Here is an 8,634-nt window from a genome sequence, read left to right as displayed (position 1 = left end):
GGTCCTGGGATCGAGCCCTTCATCAGGCTCTCTGCTTGACCGGGAGCCTGCTTCCCCATCTTTCTCTCTGCCTGCCTCTCTGCCTACTTGTGATCTCTGTCTGTCAAATAAATAGAATTAGTAAAATCTATTATATGATCTTTTACAAACCATTTCCTATCTTTGCATTTCTTGTGCCAAGACAGACAGGGGTTATTTAAAACCCTGAAGAGAAAGCTCTCTCTTTTAAATTGTCTGTAACCTTCGTGTAATAGATTTATGATTGATAATAGATTTAGTTAAAATATAACTATTTAAAATATTTACTCTCAGTAAACGATTTCAACCTATGCTCATTTAAGTAACTTGGTGCATAATCCCTTTTCTATTAAACCATAGTGCAAGGACCAATGCCGCGTTCCCGAGAGAACCCCAAGCTATTTTTCTAGAATGGCTGTATGCTATATATGCAGTCCTGTTTTCACTCCCTTTGTGGAGCACCTACCCTGGAGGTCATGTAATAACCAATGACCAAAAAAACAAACCAAAAACCCAAACATCCAGGTCGAAGTGCCATCCCTGCCTGGAGTGGAGGAGACTGCTCAGACAGATCCCAGGCAGGCATCTCAGCCCAGGCCTGTGTTGGGGAAGCTGGTTCCTGGCTTTGGGCGCAAACTGGAAGCCAGCAAACTGACCCAAGAGTGCAGCCGGCATTTAGGACTGATGATCTTTTGGCAGCCAGGCTGCGCGTGGACACCCGCTCAGGGAGCCAGGCTAGGCGGCTGCCCAGCGCAGGCGCTGGCAATGCAGCAGCATGCCAGGGCTTAGCCCCGCACCCCAGCATGGACTCCGGCCTCAGAAGTGAGGGGGTGGGGCCAGCGTAGAGAAGGGTCTTTGCTAATTTCCAAAGCTGGAAGTGAGCTCTCAGAGGACTCAGGAGGGAGGGGGGCGGGGGCGGGGGCGGGTCGGGGGCGGCCGGGAGAAGGGGCTTTGCTAATTGCCCAGGCGGGAAGGAGGGGCGCGCAGCGCCAGGGTGCTGTGCTGCAGCCCATTCGGGACTGCAGGACCCACCATACTCGCTGCCCCTGCACTCTCATGCTCCAGCCTAGCCCATGAGGCCGTGGTGTCCTGTTCCCCTTCCCGCCGCCTGCTGCCCCTCCCCACCCAATGGCTTCTCTGGAGGACCCTCTGCTCACAGGTAAAGTGACACCACGACGCGCCCTCACCTGAAGCAGAAAACGCGGTCCAGGAGCTGGGCGTGGGATGTTTGGGCCCCAGCCTCCCGCCAACCCCAGGGCACCAGGACCACCCCAGACGCTGTGCCACACCCTGTCCGCAGGGGGTCAGGCCGGGACAGCGCCACAGGAGGTACCCCCCCCCCCCGCCAGAGGGCAGGCTAGCCCCCATAGTTTGGCACCCCCACGCGTTTTTCAGAGCCTCCTGCCATTTCCAGGGCACCCAGAACCCAGAGAGTGAGGCCTTGGGTGCTTTCTAGAGACAGATTCAAGGCAATTTTTCGACTTTGGGACTCAGAGTTAACATAGTTTTCATTTGTGATTATTATTTTTTGTGGGTGCCATAGCTTTTCTTTTGACCTATGGTTGTTTTCACTCCCGGTTCTGAAGAAGCCCCTAAATCCTAACCCTGTTGAGGACTCAGAAAGCTCTCAGAGCAGCAGTGCTGGGGGACAGTGTGGACACATGTTTTGGTTTCTCCTCTGGCCTGCTTCTGTGGCAGCCCCGCTCTGTCCTCCTCAGACTTCAGAGCAATATCTGAACAAGTGGAGAAGCGACCAGGGGGTCAGGAAGGTGGCCACCGAAGAGTGACTTCTCTGGAGGGTGGCTGAGCTAGCAAGTGAGCATGTTAGTCCAGCTCTGCCTGCATTCAGTATGGAGCTGAACAGGGGCCAGGGAAGGGGAGGAGGAGCAGAGAGCAGGGACAAAGGGACCAAAGAGGAGATTCAGATGAAGGGAAGTAATGGGGAGGAAAGAGAAGAAACTCTAGAAGACAGGCATGTAGAAAGGAAAAGGGATGAAGTGGGCATTGGGAAAGGGCACCACCAGGGATGGAGAGAGGGGAAGGAAAGAGGGAGGAAAGAGGAAAGGGGAAAGGGAGAAGGGAGGAGTCAGCATGCCAGGGCTCCCCCTGCATCTGAAGAAGAGGTGGCTGCTCCAGCTTGTCAAACAGGGTGCTCACTCTTTGGTCCCAGTTTCTGCTCCCAGTGCTACTGGGCTTTTCAAGGAAGGCAGGCTGTCCCTTGGGACCTACTGGAGCCCACTGGAGCCCACAGGAGGGTGGGAGAATTAAGATGCCACCGGGTCCTGTCCTGAGCTGCTCCCAGCCACCAGCCTCACCACATGGTGCAAGAGGGACCCCAGAACAAAGGAAGGATACAGGCCAGCATGTCTGCTGGTGGCCCTGGGCACTTAGCTCATCGCAGTGAACCACACGGCCTCCTCAACCCACGCTTTCAAAGCCTCCTTCTTCGTTTCTGGCTTTCATGTCTGTAGGAACATGAGCCAGATCTAACTCATCTCCGACAGACAATTCTGACTCACCCCGTGTCAGATTTTTAAGAGTGGCTGTGATAGAGTAAGATAGCAATGCTCCAACAAACGGACTGTTTCCTCCCACTTGACCTCAACAGTCTTATACATTTTCTTAGCGAAAACATCTTGTCTCCTTCCATTAAGCTCATAACGTGGTCTAGTAGTATACATGCGCCTTCGGTAGATGCGAAGCGATACAGAGGTCTTTTTTTTTTTTTTTTTTAATTTTACAAGGTAAAGTCAGTGAACACATCCAACTTGACGAATACGTCTCTAAAATGTCAATCCAGGCAAAGCTTTTTCTGCCTACAGTTTGGAGCCTACGTGGTGACATTTTTAAAATGCTTTCAGTCCTTGAGTGAGGCTCTTAGAAGCTAGCCAGGGCTTACTACGTGCCAGGCACTGTGTCAGGTGTTGGAGCTAAAGGGAAGGAGAGCTTGGAGGCTGGCTGGGGAAGGACATCCATGACACAACCACAGCTAGAAACGGAGGCCAGTGCTAGAAAAGAGAGAGCAGGCTGCATGGAGAGTGTGTACCATGGGGCTTGTGAGCTCACGAATAAGTGGGAGTAACTGGAGTGGGGAGATGGGGGAGAGAAGAGGGTCTTCCCATCAATGGGAATCACCTGTGCTTGGAGGCAGGTGCCATGAGAGGTCTCCACAGGAAGAAGGAGGCCGTGTGGTTGAAGGGCAGAGAGATGGGGCAGAACAGGCATCAGTCAGTTGGAGGGGTATGAATAGACTGATGGGAGGATTATGGGTGCCTTTGGAGGACTGAGAATTTGTTAGAAGATCAGTGCAGATTTCTATGGAGACAAATGCCAGGAACTGATAGGTCTTTGAAAGGTCACTCTGGCTGCCTTTTGGCAAAGGGGTTGGTAAAAGGCACTTGCAGGTGTGAACACACCAGGTGGGAGGTGAGTGCAGGAAATCGGGTGAGGGAGCATGGGAACTTGGTCCGGGGGTATATAAGGGAGAATAGCCTTTAAGGAGTTCCACAAATTGGCACCAGCTGTGGCTTCATTACAGAGCTGGAAGGGGGAGGTGGGTGTGTCCTGGAGGTTACAGAAATTACATGAGAAAGGGAAGTCTTTTTAGATCTCTTTTTCAACTACAGGAACTCTCACCTTATTGATAGAATTCCAGAGTGGGAACCAATGATATGAGGACATCTTTGAAATGTCTGAATATGTTCTTCGACATCTTTGCAAGTGACGAGGAGACCTTGACCTTAGGAGGCCTTGGCCCTCTTTGTAGCCAGAAAGATTTCACCTACAGATTTGGGTTCTCCCTTTTAAAGTCAAGGAGTCAGTCCTTCCAAAGGACACCTCCTATCATTTTACCCTCTCATCATACCTCACGTGCTGGCATCTCCAAGACCCTCTGTTCCAGGTTGAGAGTATCCACTTTGGCCGGGCTGGTCTTGCCAAGAACACCACCACAGGAAATCTAGAGCCTGTAGTGCTATTAATAACATCATCTAAGACTGTGTTTGCTGCCCTCATGGCTTCTTCCCACCATGACTCACTGAAGCTTTTAACACATTGTATCCATTAAGCTATAGTTCCCAAAGGTCATCTTCTCTAGTGCCATTAATTTTTAGGGGACCAGGCAAACCTTAAACTTGTCCCCCCTTTGGACCCCTGTTCCCCCACAATCTATTTGAAAGCCTTTCACCATGATTCTTGAATGAGATCTGAGACCACTGCTGGTACCTAACACTTCTTGGCACCTTGTCTGTTAGGTTCTTGGAAGAGGAGATGGCTATGGAGGTGAGTGGGGATGGGAGTGGGAGGATTTCTCCCTTCACTTTGCTTTTTGTGTTTTCAAATAATGGGTTTTGAGGGGGCGGGAAAGTTTAACCAGACCATTTATTTTCCATCTCCCATCGATAAAAAGTTTACCACTCCCCACTGGAAGAATTTATATCTTTCCTTTGAATCTACAGGAAAATCTCCCAAACCCAGACCACCACCATGTGGATTCAGCCATCTTCTGATTCACCTCCAGATTGTCTCCTCCTAACTGCTCAAGCCACAGGTTAAGGGTGAAATGTTCAATGCCCAAGCAATTAAGTGGGGAACACGTTTATCTAAGCAATTGCATGCAGCTCTCTATCTGCATACAGGGGGTCTCTCCCAAGCCTTTCCAACCTCAGCAAAAGAAGACAAAGCCCCAGCAGTCTGGGGTATATATCATTCATTCATTCCTGTGTTCAACACTCATGGCGGATCCCCACCAAGACAGTGGGAGAGCAAGGACTGGAGAAATCCTGGAAGCTGAAGTCTGAGGAGGATTTCAAATTCAAGTCAGAGATGAAAGAAACATCTGGACTTGGTCCTCAGGTACATGCAGTATTCTGAACTGAGGCTAGAACCAGAGACCATTCTAATGAAAGGCCTCTACAGGTGGGCTCTCACAGGTGGGCCCCAACTCAGTTTCGTGTATATTCATTCATGAAATAGCTCTTTGGGTCAACATGCAGAAGAAAACCATTTCAGAAAACTGACAATGAGGAGAGGAAAGGGAAGCCAAAAGGCTTGTGAATGGGGAGAGAGGAGGAGCCAGGGCAGAAAACCAAGAATCCCTCCCTGCCCTCCTTGCTGCCAGGGAGGTCTGAGGGACTAGTTTCCACCTGGGATCCCAAGTCCAGAACAAAAGCAGCGGGGCCAGGGCGGGGGAGGGAAAGGGGTCCTCAGCACGGGCGCATGGGGCTGCGGAAAGATGGGGGCTAGCGTGCCTGCTGGCGGGGGGCACCTCGCAAGGCGCTGTCCCCAGCCCGACCCCATGAGGACCCGGGTTTGGCGCAGCGTCCGGGGTGGTCCCGGTGCCCTGGGGTTCCGGGAGGCTGGGCCTCCACAACCTCCCTCTCCGCCCCCAGGTCGGGTCCGCGCTTTCTGCTCCAGGTGAGGGCGCGGCGCGGTGTCACTTTACCCCAGTGCAGAGGGTGGTCCGGAGAAGCCTTGGGGCAGGGAGGGGCAGCAGGCAGCAGGAGCGGGACAGCGGAGCCTCACATGGGAGCGTATGGGCAGCGAGTCCGGTGGGTCCTGCAGTCCCGACTGGGCCGCAGCACAGCACAGCGGCGCTGCCCGCCCCTCCTCCGCCAGCCCCTCCACCTCCTCCCAGACTCTCAGCCACATCCTCTGTGAGCTCACTTCCAGCTTCGGCAATTAGCAAAGCGCCTTCTCCCCGCCGCCCTCCACCCGCCCCCGCCCCCCTCCCTCCTGAGTCCTCCGCGAGCTCCCTTTTCGCTTTGGCAATTAGCAAAGCCCCTTCTCCGCGCCGCCCCGCCCCCCTCCCTCCTGAGGCCCCGCCCTGGCTGGGGCGCGGGGGGAAGCCCCGGGGGCTGCAAGCTTTGCCAGCGCTGGCGCTGGGCAGCCTCCTAGCCTGGCTCCTTGAGCGGGTGTCTACCCGCGGCCTGGCTGCAAAAAGATCATCAGTCCTGTTAACCCTGGCTGCACTCTCCCGTCAGTTTGCTGGCTTCCTGATTGCGCCCAAAGCCATGAACCAGCTTCCCCAGCACAGGCCTGGGCTGAGATGCCTGCCCAGGATCTGTTTGAGCAGTCTACTCATCTCCAGGCAGGGATGGCACTTCCACATGGATGTTTGGGTTTTTTTATTGTTTTTTGGTCATTGGTTATTATTACATGACCTCCAGGGTAGGTGCTCCACAAAGGGAGTGAAAACAGGATGCATGATATACCCCTCACCTCCCATGCTGTCTTTCTCTTAAATAATAAGCACTGCTGAACTATCTTAGATTCTGTACCTTCTCTCCAGCCATGAACCTATCACTGTCTTTAACTCTTGAAAACTTCATTAGACAAATTAATGTGGTGAAGGAAGCAATATGAGAAAGCCTATTAATCTGATGAGCATGGAACTGAACAAACCCTATAGATACTTTCCCTTTGATTTCTAGCCTATCAATACCTACAGTGAGTCACATACACTCAAGATTATTGTTTTTATTGTATACTTCATATATTCATTGATTTTGGACTCGTTATCATTTCGTTGAAGTGTTAAACTATGGTAATAAACAAACTTTTAATTAACTTTTCCTCCTATGATACAAATATAACTTGCACTTGAGCTTTAGCTAATTTTATGTTCTAAAATTGCCAAAACAAAATGATCAAGGTTTCTAGATTATTTACTGTATTTTCTACTATATAATATTGTTCTATCTCTTCTGTATAAAGAAAATGAATGCTTGGGGCTCTTGGGTGGCTCAGTGTGTTAAAGCCTCTGCCTTCTGCTCAGGTCATGATCCCAGAGTCCTGGGATAGAGCCCCACATCAGGCTCTCTGCTCAGCAGGGACCCTGCTTCCCTTCCTTTCTCTCTGCCTGCCTCTCTGTCTACTTGTGATCTCTGTCTGTCAAATAAATAAATAAAATCTTTAAAAAAAGAAAATGAATGCTTGATAACTAAATGAATGCATTACTGAACAAATTAAATATGGCAATGGCATTTTATTTTATCATGCTTCACATATTAAACTATAATATTATATCACTAGTCTACAAATAATCTACTCGCATAGTCATTTGGAAGCTTTTAGCAAAAGAATTCTTCCTCCTGATTGTAGTATAAAAGCCACAGAAATATACAGAAGACTCCTAGGATAGAAAGTTAAATCCAGTTATCCGTGATGCCTTGAGGAGGACCTGACCTATGTATGTCCTGGGATGCACTAGTAACTGTTACATGTGATAGGATTATATTTAATATATACAGTTTCATTTACTTCACAAAGGACATATAAATTTGAGAATAAAATATTTGATGAATCTATAAAGTCTATATCTATTTGTAACTAATGTGGTAGAATTAAGATGTTAATTTGAAAAAAAATTCATTGAACACATACACATATTCAATTGTTTTTATATATATAAACAGCATTATTTATTTATGTAAATAAATGCATTGTCTGTAAAATCCATTTACTTATCAATCATAAGGGTAATTTTAAGTACTAAGAATAAGAAATATGTGAAAAGATAAGTGTTCAAGAGTGCAGTTTGTGGTAATTAATACAATATGATAGGCTCATAAAAATGATATATTACTTGAACTTAAAAGCTTCTATAATTAAGCGATGACCACTTGAAATTTGTAATTAGTCTTGCTGCAGTTTTTCCTTGCACTTATTGCCCTTCCCCAGAAGTTCATTAAGAATTTCTGTGAATGTCCTTATGTTTAATCTCATTCATAGATTCCACTGCTGCTCACAAAACAAAGCCAAAAAGAGAGGTAACTCTATGTGGCACTCCATCCACAAGCAATACATTCATAAATAATTAAAAAGCTCTCTACTTCATTTGTTACCCATTCAGCTGATAATTTAAATGAGTAACTGAGGCCATTTTATCAGCACTTTTAATAGAATGCGACTCAGAAACTTCACAGTGTTATTTAAGAAGAAATGCTCACGTGTTAAGGTTTTTATTTATTTTAAATCACCAAATAATTTTCAAATATTAAAAGCAAATGTCTCCTTTTCCTCCAAGTTTCCTTGCTATGTCAAAGTTACAAATAAATACATTAAAATCGTATTTTGAGTAGTAGATAAAAACAAATGTTTTGAAACTGTCTGTGGGTTGAGTGTCTGGGTTAACTTGTATAAATATCTAAACTCAATGTATGTAGACTTTATTACATGGTTTTTTTTAGACTATTTAAAAATACATGCTCAGATAATGACATTATTTTATTCATTTTAATAAATAAATTATTTTATTTAATTATGTTTAGATATTTATTTATTAAATTAATGATTTAATATTTAATAATCTAAATGTGAAATATTTTAAATTCTAAAAATATTTATTTAATTAAATTGATATATTTAATATAAATATTTAATAAATTATTTAGTCATTATTATAATTATGTGATACATTATGTATTGTGTAATAATTGCATTTTAATAAATAAATAAATGTATTATTTACATTATTTTATTATATTTTATTTAGTTGACAAAGAGAGGGAGAACGCAAACAAAGGGAGCTGCAGGCAGAAGGAGAGGGAGAAGTAGGCTCCCAGCTGAGCAGAAAGTTCAACCTGGGGTTCCATCCCACGACCCTGGGATCACCAC

General features: G+C 46.8%; 1 long non-coding RNA gene across 1 annotated transcript in view; it reads left to right on the top strand.

The window, feature by feature from the left end:
• The first annotated feature begins 1,151 nt into the window (after positions 1–1,151).
• The window catches only part of LOC309857146, a 28,479-nt gene continuing 20,996 nt past the window's right edge, over positions 1,152–8,634 (top strand). The window contains exon 1 of the long non-coding RNA XR_014307499.1: positions 1,152–1,177. This is a non-coding gene — a long non-coding RNA (uncharacterized lncRNA). The remainder of the gene's footprint in view (positions 1,178–8,634) is intronic.

This window comes from Mustela nivalis (genome assembly GCF_964662115.1).
Source record: "Mustela nivalis genome assembly, contig: HAP1_SCAFFOLD_428, whole genome shotgun sequence".
NCBI lineage: Eukaryota > Metazoa > Chordata > Mammalia > Carnivora > Mustelidae > Mustela > Mustela nivalis.
The sequence above is the reverse complement of the archived record's forward strand: the minus strand, read 5'-3'. Positions and strand labels throughout refer to the sequence as shown.